Source organism: Amblyomma mixtum, chromosome 3 (genome assembly GCF_055824585.1).
Source record: "Amblyomma mixtum isolate Tamu chromosome 3, ASM5582458v1, whole genome shotgun sequence".
Lineage (NCBI taxonomy): Eukaryota > Metazoa > Arthropoda > Arachnida > Ixodida > Ixodidae > Amblyomma > Amblyomma mixtum.
In genome coordinates, this window is record NC_143014.1 from 37785266 (window position 1) to 37801520 (window position 16255).

At 48.5% G+C, this 16255-nt stretch overlaps 5 non-coding genes across 5 annotated transcripts; all 5 read right to left on the minus strand.

Moving 5' to 3' along the window:
• Positions 1-11388: 11388 nt before the first annotated feature.
• On the minus strand, positions 11389-11462 carry TRNAN-GUU (transfer RNA asparagine (anticodon GUU)). Its single transcript has one exon. It is a non-coding gene; the product is annotated as a tRNA-Asn (tRNA).
• A 263-nt stretch (positions 11463-11725) lies between these two features.
• TRNAN-GUU (transfer RNA asparagine (anticodon GUU)) lies at positions 11726-11799 on the minus strand. The gene has a single exon. It is a non-coding gene; the product is annotated as a tRNA-Asn (tRNA).
• Positions 11800-12062: 263 nt separating this feature from the next.
• On the minus strand, positions 12063-12136 carry TRNAN-GUU (transfer RNA asparagine (anticodon GUU)). The gene has a single exon. It is a non-coding gene; the product is annotated as a tRNA-Asn (tRNA).
• A 263-nt stretch (positions 12137-12399) lies between these two features.
• On the minus strand, positions 12400-12473 carry TRNAN-GUU (transfer RNA asparagine (anticodon GUU)). The gene has a single exon. It is a non-coding gene; the product is annotated as a tRNA-Asn (tRNA).
• A 263-nt stretch (positions 12474-12736) lies between these two features.
• Positions 12737-12810, minus strand: TRNAN-GUU (transfer RNA asparagine (anticodon GUU)). The gene has a single exon. It is a non-coding gene; the product is annotated as a tRNA-Asn (tRNA).
• Between the last annotated feature and the right edge of the window lie 3445 nt (positions 12811-16255).

Consider the following 16255-nt stretch of genomic DNA (forward strand, 5'->3'; position numbering starts at 1 on the left):
ACTGCTGCTTTTGCTGCTGCTGCTATTACAACAACAACAACAACAACAACAACAACAACAACAACTACTACTACTACTACTACTACTACTACTACTGCTACTACTACTACTACTACTACTACTACTACTACTACTACTACTACTACTACTACCACCACCACCACCACCACCACCACCACCACCACCACCACCACCACCACCACCACTACTACTACTACTACTGCTGCTTTTGCTGCTGCTGCTATTACAACAACAACAACAACAACAACAACAACAACTACTACTACTACTACTACTGCTACTACTACTACTACTACTACTACTACTACTACTACTACTACTACTACTACTACTACTACTACTACTACTGCTGCTATTACTATTACATATCTTAAATTGATCTTGAATAAAGTCTTTGATTGAAGCGACTGAACAGCGCTAATTGACGGTACGGAAGAGGTGAACACGGACACACACGCTGTTTGCGCAGAATGCGGCATGTCCGCTTGGCGTGGCCTTCCGTAGGCCTGAGCCCTCCGAATAAACGGAGAACTTCCGGAGGCAGTGTTCTTGTCTTCTGTCCCTTCAGTTAGCGTCGTTCAGTCATTTCCATCAACATGCACCAACCGGTCCGACTACGCCCTCTTCTTGAATAAAGTCTTCGCTCGCTCTCTTTCGCTGTCCATTACAATATAATTGCATTCAAAGAAAATTGTGCCTTCCCATCGCACTGTTTGGAAAGGGCGTGCAGTTTCTTACCTAGTCCAATGTACTAAAGAAAAGTAACACGAAGTAATCAGTAATTCCTTAATAAGATTGCTGCTCTAAATTAATTCATCACGTACGTGTAGCGGCACTATGAAAGAGAGAACATTATGACCATTGAACCAGTGATTACTCCATCAGTATTGTGTAAGTCACAAACACACTTATTCTTTCCTTCTAAATATTTTCGTCTCAGACAATTTCACTCACAAGACATTTTAAATTTCATTGCAGAAGTAACAAAGTTCGTTCTTGTGAGCGAACGCACTATTGCCTTTTTTTTTACTGCAGCTACCTTACTGAACTGCGACAGTACAGAAGTAATTTACCGCCGTTATGTGCCAGTAACGCTGTTACTGGCATGTTCAGTGTATTTTCTACCTAGACTGTAATTTTCTAAGTACAAAATATTTTCTATCTACACGGCCTCTGCCCAGGGATTAGCAGCACAAAATGTTCCGCATGCCAGGCTATCACCTGCTGGTCACCTTCTTCTGCAGGGTGTAGCAAAGAAACTCGCAGTTTCTGATGCACATTTCAGCAGGCGTAGAAAGTGCAAAAGAAAAAGAAAAGGAACGAAACATAACAAAAAACTGGTATGCTACATGAATAATACATGAACTACATGAACTGGTATGCTTGGCCTGGCTGCATGGCTAGAGGAAGCAGCGCGAAAAGACGAGACATCCTTGTCTTTTCGCGCTGCTTCCTCTATTCGTGGTATGTTACCCTCGTTCCTTTTTTTTTTTTTTTGCTGTGATTGTCAACTTTATCTCTCAAACACCTGCTCAAAAGAGCCCAATCTTTAGTTAAATTTATCGTTGTGCTCGTTGGTGAGTGATGTCGCGAAGTGCCATGCAGTGTTACTCATGCAAGGACCTTATTAGCAGCTCTATGGGATTGGCTGGTGATATGGTAGCGGCACAGGAAAAGAAAAGCCTACCAGAGGGAGGACTGCATGTTTCAGCTCGCTAGCGGCGCTCTGAGACCTGTGCACATTTCAGAAGTGAGCGCGTTGGTATACATTTGTTACTAAAATTAAATGGGTAGGCTGACGCATCTGTGGGGGGCATGGGTTGCTGGACGGCAGATAACGGTCTGGAGGCCTCGTTCGAGGATCTATTGAAGCACAGCAAAGAAGAAATGCGACGAATACATGTCCACCCGTTACAAAGCGACTGGCCAAGACATCATCATCATCATCGTCAGACCGCGGGCGCGCGGCACACCCTGTTCGCTCACACGTCGCGAAGACTGCGCGTGCGCCGCTCGAGCTACAGGACAGAGCGTAGGCGCTGGCTCCGCCCACACCGGGACAACCAAGACGCTGTTGCTGACGCATGCGCTGATCCAGCGGCAGCGCAGCACGTAGGCACCGGGGGGGGGGGGGACACGGAAAGGTTCGTCGTCAGAGTTCGCTTGGGTTCGCCTTCTTGTTCTTCGGTTTGGCGCCGTGTTCTTCCTCCTTTCTGGCGCCAAGGTCACCTAACGGGAGCTAAAAGCGTTTCATGCTTAAAACTCAGCAAGGATGCAACGAGCGGTACCTCAGCGCTCCGTAGTGGCTCGGCCGGCGTGAGTGCTGCAGTCGTGAGCCTCAGCGTAGCTCCCTGCAGCTGGCAGCGCAGGCGGACGGGGAGGAGGAGGTGTTGTTAGACGGGGCGAAAAAGAACGGCTGCTAATGCCACTATCGTCTCACGCTGAGGGATGCCAGGAAGAGCGCGCCGGTTTTCTTCCGAAAAAGGTGTAGTCTGTATAGCCGGAAAAAAAAAAATGAAGCGAGCGGAGCGATGTGTTCAAGCCACTTGTGCGCAGGGCGTGTTCTCAGTCGCCTAAAATGGTGTCTCGAGTTGGCTTCTATTTTTTCTTCTTTCTGTGGCTCCGAGTGCTTACGTGCACGGTTCTTGTTTTCGCGGAACCTGCCCATTGTGCCGGAGTATCTCGTTGCGGTTTTTGTTTACTTGTGTTCCCCACTTCTTCCTACATCTGAGTTTACTTTCGACTGCCGCTGTACTTCTCTCGCGCTTCTGTTTCTTTTTTGTTCTTTCTTCCTCAACCTGTACAGCTCTTGAGCGAGTCTCGAAGTGGCGTTTTTTTAAGCCGCACTGCTTTTGTTGTGTCTAATTGATCGTCTGTAATGCAGTCACTACCGAACTGGTGGAAGCGAGCAAATTCAATGAAAAAATGTTTCCATTTCCCAAGTGACGAAAGTCGCTCCAAAGGTGTCTATAAATACAATGTAATATAACATGCAGTATTTGCTAACCATAAACAATAAACAGTTGCTTAGAGGCAGGTTTGAGGAAAAAAACCTGCAGGCAGCAACTTGACAAGTTCAAAAGCTACGATATACGCATGCGCTATCCGGATGCACTGCCTCACGGTCTCATGGTGCTCGAAATTGATCCGGAGCCTCCTGCGACGGCGTGCCACTCAGCCGTTACCTTGGATTTAGCACGTAACAATCCATTAATTACCCATTAATTAATTGAGGAGAGTGCCAGAAACACGCTTATAATGCCGTAGCTACATCATCGATATGCCTTTTCGCTGCCGAGCGACGTTTCCTGTCTGTAGACCTTCCATGTAAATGACGGTAGTAAAGATGCGTAGACACTCCCACGTCGCTTGCGGCGTTTGCCGGTCAGTGAGTACGTAAAGCATCTCGGTAAGACCCACACTGCTGAGGCCACTACAGGGGAATCTCAGCTAGTCGCTTCAGCATTTTTGCGAGAGTTGGGAAATGATCCTGCAGCATGACTCGAATATTACGCGCTCTGCCGTTGAATAAGCATATATAGCATCACAGAAAAAAAATGCGGCTTAAAAAGAATTATATTTGGTCCTCATTGCTCCTGTGATTAGAATACTGCTCGTCATTCTCGAGTATTCGCGCTCACGAGACAACACGGGTGAGAGTTGAAAGCGTGGGAGTGTTTTATTAATTTCTTCCCATCTTTAGTGCACCCCCCCCCCTCCCCCCCTCTCGGATGAATTTTGGCAAACAACAGAAAGACTCGTGACATCGCATACAGATGCTGCCAACAAGGGTGTAATAAAGGTCAAAATCTCGCCATGCTCGCCATCAAATGAAGAAGGCAAAGAGCTTGAAAATAAACCTCTTGAACCAGAGAGGAATAAAACCACTTCGCCTTTTTTAACCCAACAAAAGCCATCACAGCCGGTGGAGCGGTTTCCGAACGGGGACATTTCAGCTCCTCGGTGTGTGTGGCCGTGCCTCCGAGAAGCCGAATAAAAAAACTAGCTGGCACATTAGGTATTCCTCACAAAGGGCCCCCATCTGGCTTCGAGTTAGCAGTCGGCCGATCGCCCCCGACGCAGCCGGCTGAAAGGCGACGCATCCCCGGCGCGCGCGCTCATCAGCCTGTCGACGCCTTATTAGCGGCCGCCAGTGCGTTCACCTTGGCCTGTTCAACGCATAATGCGCGAATGCGCGTATAGGGCTCCGCTTCAGAGAAACCAACAAAAACTCCCCCACGGCGATCGAGGACGAGCAGCCTTTGAGGACACGCCACGCGACAGCTTTTTCAGGGGACGAGACGAGTACATTGAGCACGGGCCGAAGGCACCGCCGGTGCCAGCGTGACAGGCCCAGACAGAGGATGAATGAGGAGACTTTTGCGAAGGCGTGACTGGCGCGTGTCGTCCCGCCGTGCTTTTCTGCGCGTCGCCGCCGCCGTCGCACGCGCTTGTGCGTGCTCTCGCTCATTCGCGTTCCCCCGAAGCCCCCGGCGGCCGGGCAGCACCTTTCTCGCCACAACTTACACTGGCTATTCTTTTTTTCTTCCAAAACTGCGAGTGGTTTATAACGGAGCGTTTACGACGAGCCGTTGTATAATTTAACGCGCTCCCAGTTCGGCGCGTCGATGCGGCTCTGAATGGCGATCTCGGCACTCGAGGCTGACCTTGCCTCTGGTGTTCTGCGCCTCGGAATGGCCGCCCACGCGTACGTCGACAGTGAAATGCCGCTTGAATGCACTTCACTGAAGCGACAGTTTAGCTTCGCGTACGTTTTGTACCGGCTATTCTGCATTTAAAAGCGCCGGCGACCGTGTTCACCGTAAGCTTTTACACGTTCCTTGTTGCGCTAACCCTGCGATAAATATTGAGCGGATGATTGGCAGTGAAATACAAGAATGCTTGCCAGCGATGCTCGTAAATACGATGGTAACCATGTTTCTCAAGTTTCGAGCCTAATTTGTGTAGTACCCACGCAGCTAGCAACATGGCGGGTTCGTGGCTAGCCGTGTCGAAGGTTTGAGGATTTCTTTGTCGGGGAGATAGCCCATTATCCTAGATTATTTCATGTGCATTACGTGACAGGTAACTAATAAATACGCTCATATCGAAAGCTATACATTACTGCGTGCAGAAAAGTTACTGTCCCACCAGCATTCTTTCTTAGCGTACAGTAGTGTCTGGTTATATGGCATCAATTAACAACTTGTTTTATTGAGCAGATAAAACATTGATGACTCTAGTAGTGACCGCTGATGTTTTGGTTGCTATAGACAATCTTGAGTAGTGGAGGTCAGTAAGTTCTGCCTCATATGCTGCTGCTTTTTGGTTAGCGGATGGAATCCAAATGAAAGTGCCGAATGCCCCTTTTCCCTGGAGTGCATCACTTTTCGGTCCACGATGATTCTTTGGGAATCAACGTGCACCCGTCAGACTGAGCGGACCCATTTTAGTACAGTAGGTGCAAAGGACAGTTAAAATACATAGTTAATAGCGGTATAGTTCACCTACAAATATTTAATGAAACCGAGTCAAATTCTGCCGCACTGAGGTTGGCTGAATTTCGTTATATCAACGACAAGGTAGAACTGGCAACTTTATTTCAGCGAGGAGAGGGAAAAGGAATAATCTGAGTGAATGAGAACGAGACCAACGGTAAAGAAGCTGACTGTTCCGTGCCGCTGAGATCGGCTGCAGACGCGTACGAAAAGGCAAGAAAAGGACGCTGAAGTCACGACACTGAGAAGAGCCCCCCAATGAACCTGTGTTGAGGTGCATAGAGCAGCTGCTGGCTAGTTTCCGGCACCGTGCTAATCTGCTCGCCGTGCCTCTTGCTCGCGAAGTGCTCTCGGGGCGCGCATATATGATCGGCCGTGTGGCGCTCGCGGCAATGGCCCGAATGAGGTTTTATGAGCTGTTGGCGAGGGGCGCATGGGCTCCCCGCATTCTCCGCTCTGACGACGCTCTTGTGCTGCTGCGGCGCCATTTGCATGCGCCGGCCGGCTGGCGTCGTGTTTACTCGCCAGAGCAGGAATGGCGTCGGCGCGAGGCGGGCCTCGGCTTAGAGCGGCGGCTGGCGCTAACGAGCGATCATTCAGACGTGGACGCGTGAACGCCGGACAAGACCGCCAAAAACGTGGCCGCCTGTCGCACGCTTGGTTACCTGCGGGAAATACGCCGGGGAAGCCGAGCTGGACGCACGGCGCGGGCGGTTTCGTCAGCGCGGTCGGTGGGTTGAGCAGGGTCGACATTTTGGCGCGCACCCGGAAGACAGTCATCGACAAGGACGTCGGCGTCGACGCCTGTCGCCCCATGCGAGCGTGTCGTGTGGCAGTCGCATTTTAAATGTACCCCGGATGCTTCGGGCACGCGAAGAAAGCTGCCTTTCTCACAGCATGTGTGTACTCGGGCTTACATGCTTTTGAAAGCGAAAATTTCTGAAGCGCTTCGGACGCGAATTAGATTAATAAGGACTGTAAGCCACTGTAGACCCGCACCATCATTCGTAGCGTCGTGAAAAATCCTCGCTGGCGTACAACGGGAATGGGGAGCGGCGTTCGTGATATCGTTGTCCAAAATAAAGAGGTTAAAAAAGGCAGTCGGCAAGCATCGGGAGCCTTGCAGGTGTAGCACCGGCTGTGCCACAGGAGCCTCCAGCACGCTAGCACTGTGGTGGCAGAGGGAAGCTCTCAGAGACAAACACGCGGCAGCTTTGACGAGGGGTTGTTCGGGGTCCCTGGTGAGCTTACAGGGCGGATTACTCTCTAGATGGCTTGCTTTTGTGTGTTCCTGCCGCATGACGTCGAGTCACGTTTTCGACGTATGAGGGCAAGCGCTGTTGATGCTGCTGTACGCAAGACCGGCCCTCCAGCCCCCAGTAATCAAGGCCTCTACAGACATTCGAGACTCTCTGGGATTTAAAAATAAGCAATGTGTGGTCAGTTTTTAACAAATCAGAATCAGTGAAAAGATATTGGAGGATTAGTGAACGAGACCGGGAAATTAGTTATAGGCAGGTAAAGAATAAAATTTCTGTTATGGTTTTGAAGAAGACACGTTAGGAGTTTACTACGTGGCAACTGTCACCGCCCCGACATAAAGGGAGTACAATTATTTATCTATGTGGTACGCTCGGCAGTTCCCGTCGAGCAGCCTCTGAACAACTGAGCGCTATACTTTGTCTCGCTAAAATGCGGCGGTTCTGTGGAAGCTACAGCAGCTGGCGTCAGCAAATCACGGGGCCGAATTCTGAAAACTGCTCGCACGCACGAGCAGCTCGCGAGTTGTCCATGGCCCTGGCTATCTGATACGCAGTGCTATCATGTCGAGAGCCAGTCACGAACTGCTCTTCGAGCGGACAGCTTCGGGAACTCGGCCCTGATTTGCTGACGCCAGCTGCTGTAGCTTCGAGAACGCTGTCACATTTTATAGCAACCGGTTAGCACTAAACAACCGGGCACGCTCAAGAAAGCAAATGCCAATAAATTGGCAAAACATTATCGATTCCCACTGCGGCCCGCCAACCTTGAATGAACGGTCGAGTATGGGCACATTCATCACAATACCGCGTAGAGGTGCATGCGGCAGGCGTTATCATCGTTGCCTGTCGCAGCTAACACGACGGTCGGCGAGAATTGCAGCCTGTGAAGTTTCCGCTGTCTCTTTCTCTGGTCCTTTCCATTTCTTCTGTTAAAAGTCACAATGTCTGGCGGAGGCTTTCGCTCCAGGTGCCGTTCGCTGTACTGGTAAAGGGAAAGGGACTGAAGAGCATCGTCATAACATATATAGAAATCACAAACGCAAAACCTACACTGCATCCCACACAGGATCACGAGAGAAGACATTGACAAGAGAATAAGAAACGTAATCAGGTGATATCAGCATAACAGTGGTTACCTTTTTTCAATAATCTGACGTCAATCATCTAACACATATACTGCAGTGGTGCCCCATTGGCCTGAGCATCCGCCTCGTATGCCGGAGGTGCGGGTTCGATCCCCAATTCTGCCGGGGGTACCCACCGGTTTTCAAATAGGCACAAGCCTTCTTCTGGACTGGTGCTCGGCTTCTCTGGGATGAAATGCTTGGAATATAGAGAGAACCAAAAATACTTTGCGGTGTGGCGCTCTTTTGCCAAGCTGCCCCTTGCGCCATCGTGAAATCAATCATAATCAAACAATGAACCATAACAAGTATCACGCATGCCAGTACAGGCAATATTTATCAATATTTATAAAAAACCAGACATTGCCAAGAGTTCGGTAGAGCGCCTAGCCAGTGCCAGCCACCCGGCCATTCTCTTTTTTTCTGACGCCACGGATGATGTCAATGCGCTATTTTTGAATGTTCAAAGGCATGCAGCACGTTGTGGCAGCAAAAGGAAGCCGAAGCGCTTGTGCCGAATTTCTGGTAATGAGTATCTATAGTGGCACAGTCGGCAACTGTCAAGAAACCATGGACGTTCTCCACGGAGGGTCTGTCTCGTGGCTTTGAACTGCCCCAAATCGCGTGTTATTCATTATGTGGCACAAGATATTACTATGCATACTTAACCACCCAGGCCGAGACATTAGTGGGCCGACACTCGATAAACGGCTCCGTGCACGGGCATTATGCACACCACTTATTGCACATTCAGGGTGTGCTAGGGTGCAAAGACACAAAGAGAGCGTCAGCTGCAGGGGGCGAATCACATCTGTGTGGCTCGGGTGCGTTCTCCCATTATTTCTCGGATTGCGTGCAGCAGCGGTTGCGCTCGCACAAAAGGCGAACGGTCTCTTTTCGGCCGCCTCTCAAAGACGACAAAGTGGGCGCGAAGAAAGTGTGCACCCAGAATAACAAAGAAGGAGGGGGGGAAGGACACACTCGTTGTTCATCGTACCCTACATCGTCTTTCTGAGGCGTACTCCCCTGGTTGCTGCATCGTGAGCGCTGTGAATAGCACCTCTGTTGTTATTTTTTCATGCTGTTGGCTTGGCGCCTTAAGTGCAGTGGAGTGGGACGCGTTACGAAGGGCAGGTATGACGCCATCGGGAGGCGCTGGATGGTAAACGCTTCTGTTGAAATGTGTCCTCCCACTGCACTGTATAAAAAAAAGAGAAAAAAAAACGAAAAGTTTTGGGATAAAAGACAGTTAAAGAAACTCGCATCATCCTGTAGCGTCAGAGTGAAAGTTTAATGGATTTCATTTTTCTCGAGGATGACACAAGTCACTACTCATCCGATTTGTAAGGTCTGACGGCTCAAACGAAAGTACTTACAAAACGTGCCCTTGAGCGGAGCGAAAAAGGTAGAGAGAGTGCGATGTGCTTCTTCGGCTAAAGTTTTGCTAATTGTTCAGCAAATGTTGAAAGCAAGTTTCAAGAACCTTGCCCTTTATGATGCTGCAACACCGCGGGATCCACTCGTGGAAACACACTGTCGTGGTCACGTTAGCTGCAAGACCTTCCTGCGGAATGCAGTTTTCGACGAGGGGCTCTCAGCACGTATACGCTATTTTCATGGAATTGATGCCGGATGATACGCTGCGCTTGAGGGGCAAAAAACCATATAGTACTGCATGCGCTGCAATGGGCCTCATGCTGCTTCCGCAAGGGCTCTGAAATTCATAGTCTTCGAGGAGGCCGCTGGTGCCTCTGATTCTCCAGGAACTTTTCACTGACGCCGGGCTAATGGGCTGTACCGGCAACTCAGCGTGTGCCTGCAAAATCTTACGCCATCATCCTCGTTCTCACCATCACTGCATCTCCTGCAGCGGAAGTGACTTTCGTCGACGTATTTTTCTACTTTCTATTTTAGAGAGTGACAGTTCGCATCCGTTAGACCGAAAGAGCCATAAGAGCAAGCAAGTCTCAGGAGCGCGCAATGGTGACACGTGTGAATAGCTGACGACAAACGCGAGCTGTGAGTATGCGTAGTAAAAGCATGACAATGGAAGTAGCAGCATATATCTTCAACCAAAAGGAGCAGCGGTTGATGTGCAGCTGCCGTCGCTTTGTATCATGTCCAGCATTCTTGGGCAAAAAAATTTGAATATTGGAAAATTGTAAGGCCCTGTTAGGGAAATATTGAAGGTAATGGTCCATTCTTCCGATATGTAGCAAAATCTTTATTTTAAAATTTTTTCCATCGCTCGCATGAAGCAGTTAGGACTGCCATGGAAAACCAATGGGGAACGCTTTTGACGATAGCAAAAACGTTAATAGCAAAATAATGCAAGCCTGTCGGCGGGAGATCTGCTGATATATCGATTGTTATAGTAATATCTTACAATATATGCAAACATTGCTTTCATAGAGTCTTTCTCCTTCAAAAATGTTTTTGTCTAGATTTGCTGGGCATGCGAGCTTGCAGTATTTTGATAGCCAGTAGGATATGCCACCTTGCCTCTCTGAAAGCTGGCAGCGCTTTTCCAATACCGTAAGCAGGGCGCCATACCGGAAGAGGGACAATGCCGAGAACTGGAAGCGTGCATGCGTATGAAAAGGTTGTTGTATAACAGGGTCCAGCGTCATGGCAGTAGCTTGGTAATGACGTAGAAAACTAGATCCGTAAGCCGCGAAGAACGGGCAACCAACACCGATGTCAGTGCACTGTACCGACCGATAGAAAGCCGTCTGTTCCACCGGGCGCAGTGCGTCGTGTTGCAGCTCCAATCCCTTATTTTGAATGGCTGCTGGACAGCCTGTGCCCGCGGTATGATTCACTGCGTCTAAATGTCGTTTCGTAATTACATTGCAGTCACTGAATTCACAAAGGTGCATAGATCTTTACATGTATTGGCCCTTTCAATTTTTCACTGCGAAGACCCACAAGCGTGGTATGTGCTTATTTGTCTGCCACATCTTGCTCGGCAACACATCAAGTTGTGTGCACACGAACCAGCTGTTTCTCCATTTCGCTCATTGGAATTAATGTGATGCGAGGTCCTTCACCTTCGGTTGCCGCATGCCGCCTAAAGCAGCAAAGACACGGCGGCAAAACAATGCTATACGGCAGCTACATATGGTTGCCCCGGATAAGCGGCGGTCCCAGATTTGATTCACCGGACCAGGACGAATTTTCCTTAAATTTCGTTTGATTAGGTAGGGCTAAATGTGCAAACTTTTTGTCATTCGCCTCAGGGTCAAGTGCGATAAGTGGTAGGCAGGCAAGTTTGATATCGTGCATTTTTGTATGAAGGAACTGTAGACGCAAAAAACCGGCAAAAAAAAAAAACACAGGACGAGAGCTTCTTCATTTTTGAAGAGATGGACAAGGCAGCGCAGAATAGATCAGGAGGGCGAAACATGAGCAGGGGGCAAGCGCTCAACCGTCAACGCGGTAAAAGAAAGGTGGGGGATGAACAGAAGCACAAAAGAATTAGCTCGCCCCCGGGAGGGCTCGAACCTCCAACCTTTCGGTTAACAGCCGAACGCGCTAGCCGATTGCGCCAAGGAGGCTGAGCGTCAGCAGAGGACAACTCCACTGGAGAAGTGCTGCAAGCTGGACAAGTTTGATACCATGTATTTTTGAATGAAGGAAATGGGGATGCAAAAGAAACAGTCAAAAGAAACATAGGACGAGAGCGTCTTCATTTTTGAAGAGATGGGCAAGGCAGTGCAGAAAAGATCAGGAGGACGAAACATGAGCAGGGGGCAAGCGCTCAACCGTCAACGCGGTAAAAGAAAGGTGGGGGATGAACAGAAGCACAAAACAATTCGCTCGCCCCCGGGAGGGCTCGAACCTCCAACCTTTCGGTTAACAGCCGAACGCGCTAGCCGATTGCGCCACGGAGGCTGAGCGTCAGCAGAGGACAACTCCACTGGAGAAGTGCTGCAAGCTGGACAAGTTTGATACCATGTATTTTTGAATGAAGGAAATGGGGATGCAAAAGAAACAGTCAAAAGAAACATAGGACGAGAGCGTCTTCATTTTTGAAGAGATGGGCAAGGCAGTGCAGAAAAGATCAGGAGGACGAAACATGAGCAGGGGGCAAGCGCTCAACCGTCAACGCGGTAAAAGAAAGGTGGGGGATGAACAGAAGCACAAAACAATTCGCTCGCCCCCGGGAGGGCTCGAACCTCCAACCTTTCGGTTAACAGCCGAACGCGCTAGCCGATTGCGCCACGGAGGCTGAGCGTCAGCGGAGGACAACTCCACTGGAGAAGTGCTGCAAGCTGGACAAGTTTGATACCATGTATTTTTGAATGAAGGAAATGGGGATGCAAAAGAAACAGTCAAAAGAAACATAGGACGAGAGCGTCTTCATTTTTGAAGAGATGGGCAAGGCGGTGCAGAAAAGATCAGGAGGGCGAAACATGAGCAGGGGGCAAGCGCTCAACCGTCAACGCGGTAAAAGAAAGGTGGGGGATGAACAGAAGCACAAAACAATTCGCTCGCCCCCGGGAGGGCTCGAACCTCCAACCTTTCGGTTAACAGCCGAACGCGCTAGCCGATTGCGCCACGGAGGCTGAGCGTCAGCAGAGGACAACTCCACTGGAGAAGTGCTGCAAGCTGGACAAGTTTGATACCATGTATTTTTGAATGAAGGAAATGGGGATGCAAAAGAAACAGTCAAAAGAAACATAGGACGAGAGCGTCTTCATTTTTGAAGAGATGGGCAAGGCAGTGCAGAAAAGATCAGGAGGACGAAACATGAGCAGGGGGCAAGCGCTCAACCGTCAACGCGGTAAAAGAAAGGTGGGGGATGAACAGAAGCACAAAACAATTCGCTCGCCCCCGGGAGGGCTCGAACCTCCAACCTTTCGGTTAACAGCCGAACGCGCTAGCCGATTGCGCCACGGAGGCTTTTTTTTCTTTATTGCCTGTTTTGACAACGATAACAAACAAACACACAAACAAACCGCTAAAACACGTGAACCGGCCTACGGTCAACGTGGTTGTTTAAAACTTCTTGAGGGCTGCAAGTTCATCCAGCACGCCAAGCCATTCGGGTAGCTCCGATTGGGCTCGATAACATACCCGGACAAGCACAACACTTTCAATGAAATTTTCTCTTACAGGTCGAGTGTTCACATCGGCATTTCTCACTGATATCCTGGTTTTCCATATGCTGTGGAGGCCCAGTAGCATGATGAGGTCATAAGGAACCTCTTGGTCATCTTCTACCGCTAAGAACCGGATTCCATACGGCGTGATTGGCAGGTCTTTCTTTATTGTTCTTTGTAGAATGTGCCAATGGATTACCGGATCCCAACATTCTATAAACACATGCTCGACTGTCTCAGGCTTTTTGCAGAGCATACAGTTAACCGTCCATGGCACAAAAATGCCCTTTTGTTCTAGCCAGGTTTTAACTGGCAGAGTGTTAGTATGGAGTTTGAAGAAAAAACTTTTCGCGTTAGGATTTACTGGCATACGTTTCACCCTTTTCAGAACATCGTGCCCTGGGCCTCCGCAACCAAGCTGTCGATACACTGGTGCAGGCAGCATGACATCTAACAAATCTTTACACAGTTTCTTTCTCGACACATAACTTAAATAATCTAAAGAAAAGCGCACTTTCAGCATGTTAAAAGCCGTGACAACTTCGCGCCAAAATCCTCTTACGGCTGTCGTTCTTTTATCAGAACAGGACACCAAAAACTCGGGCAAAGCATTGTGCAGGCGCACTTGCACAAAAGTACACAAAAAGGGATCATTCTGGTCTCGCAGAAAAATAAAACGCGACACAATCTGTCTGATAAACAAATGCACAAGCCCCACTCCCCCTTTTCGAACCGAAAGAAACAGGTTTGTCCGACTCGTACGTTCCCATGCGCTTCCCCACACGAAAACAGCAAAGATTCGATGTATTTTTTGTATGGTTACGCGCGACATGAACAATACCTGCAAGACATACCACACTTTTGCAACCAAGAAAAGGTTGCAAACAGTTGCTCGTTTGAACATAGATAGGTTCCGGCCGTTCCATGCTTGCGTTTTCCTTCTGAGATTCTCTATTTCTCTATTCCAGTATTCCTCAGTGTCATTGTATTGGTCAAGTGGTACACCCAAGTACTTTGAGGGCAGAGCTGTCCATCGCACATTGGCAAACACTTCAGGCTTTTGATCCCACTCCCCGTGCCAGAATCCAGATGATTTCTCCCAGTTAACACGGCAGCCCGTTTTAGCGCAGAAATCAGCCGCCACTCTAACAGTTTCTTGAACGCTTTCTTTGTCTCTACAAAAAATAGCGACATCATCTGCGTACGCAAGCATTTTTACCTCCGTTGCTTCCAGCGCGAAACCGCGTATCCTTTCGTTCTGTATCATGCTCAAGCATAACGGGTCTAGGTATAAAGCAAAAAGCAACGGGGATAATGGACAGCCCTGCCTCACAGACGATTTCACCGACACTCTTTCGGTGAGATTCTTATTTACAATAATTCGCACTGCACAATCAGTGTAAGGCATTTTGACTCCCTCTGTAATAACACTTCCTATGTCCACAAATTCTAGGAGATTAAAAAACACTTCATGGCACACTCGATCAAAAGCTTTTGCTAGGTCGAGCTGCATCATCGCAACTCGTCCATCAAAAGTATCGCAACACTCCAAAACACTTCTCGCCACATGTATATTGGTCGTAATACTTCGTCCTTGTATTCAAGTTTGATGTGGTCCCACTAGGTCTTTAATGACGCTCTGTGTCCTTCTCGCTAAAACTTGCATAAGGATTTTGTAATCTACATTGGTGAGGCTTATCGGCCGATAAGACCCCACCAAAAGCAGCCTTGCTGAATCCTCATACTTCGGAATCAATACAACGTGGGCAGCTTTGAAAGATGGAGGCAATCGTTTTGTTTCATAGGCTTCTTCGATTACTTTATGCAGGACCTGACTTAGTTCATCTTTAAAGGCTTTATAGAAAGCTGCACCCAGGCCGTCGGGCCCAGGGGACTTCCCGGCATTTAACTGGTCAATTGCTTTCTCTATTTCTGTTATACTAATTGGAGCTTCAAGTATTTCCTTCTCACTCTCATCTAATTTGGGCATAAATCGCAAATAGTCACGTTCAAAGCCGTCTTTGTTCACTTGCTCCTGTCCTAGCAAAGCTTGATATTGCTCAAAAAAGGCGCGTTTTATCTTCTCTGGATCAGTGGTTTCTTCATTTCTGTACATTATTTTTTGTATTTCGTTTTTCGAGGCATATCTCTTTTCATCGCTCAGTGATTGCTTAGTGGGCGCCTCACCCATCCATAATCACTCAGTGCTTGCCCGCACAACGGCCCCTCGGTACTTATCTTCATTGGCCTGCTCTAGCTTTCTTTTAACTTCCTTTATTTGGTTCATACATAAACCAGGCTGCGCAGATTCTATGTTCAGCAATAGTTTCAACTGGCTGTGCAATTCCTTTTCTTTCTGTTTTTCTTCGCGTCTTAGTATGCTTGCTCTCTCAATAGCTTTCATTTTTACGTCATTTTTGAAACCTTCCCACCTTTCCAACCAGCTTTCGGCTCCAGACACATGCAATGACTCCAGTAAATTATTTACCTCGCAAACGAAGCTGTTGTCGTCCAGAAGTTTGGCATTAAATTTCCATACATCCCAATTAAATCTCACCTCCTTTAATTTTGATCCTAAGGTGAAGGAAACCATGCAGTGGTCAGAGAAGGATACTGGAATGACTTCGCAGTTTTCGCAGAGCGTCGCCAGATGCACCGATATGTATATGCGATCGAGCCTGGCATGGCTTTCACCCTGGAAATGAGTAAACTGTGCCTGACTGCCGGGTGATAACATGCAGCCAACATCTATTAAGTCGTACTCCTCTACGAGCTCATCCAGAACCTGCACACTTTGATCCTTTAGAGTACGGACTTTAGCTCGGTCCTCTGGCCTGCAAACACAATTGAAGTCTCCCATAAATATAACATGTCGCTCTGTTTTCAAATACTGCTCGAGGTTTTAAAAACAAATTCTGCGGTCGGCTTTTTGTTAGGCGCATAAAGACACACAACACGCCACAATAAATCATAGAATGAAAAATCCAGGATAACAAAACGGCCACTTTCGCAAACAATGACTTGTTCCTCCAAAATCCCAACACTGTTACGTACAAAGAGCGCGCATCCCGCCGATGTTCCAACCGCATGAACTATACAAACATTGAAATGCGTTCTAAAGGGCTGCATCATGCGGTCCGTTTGGTCCTCGCTGCTGACCTTTGTAGCTGTCCAGCTCGTTTTCGATAAGTAGCCTACTAACCTGGCACTGCCTTCGCCTACTTGCCAAGCCCCGAACATTCAAT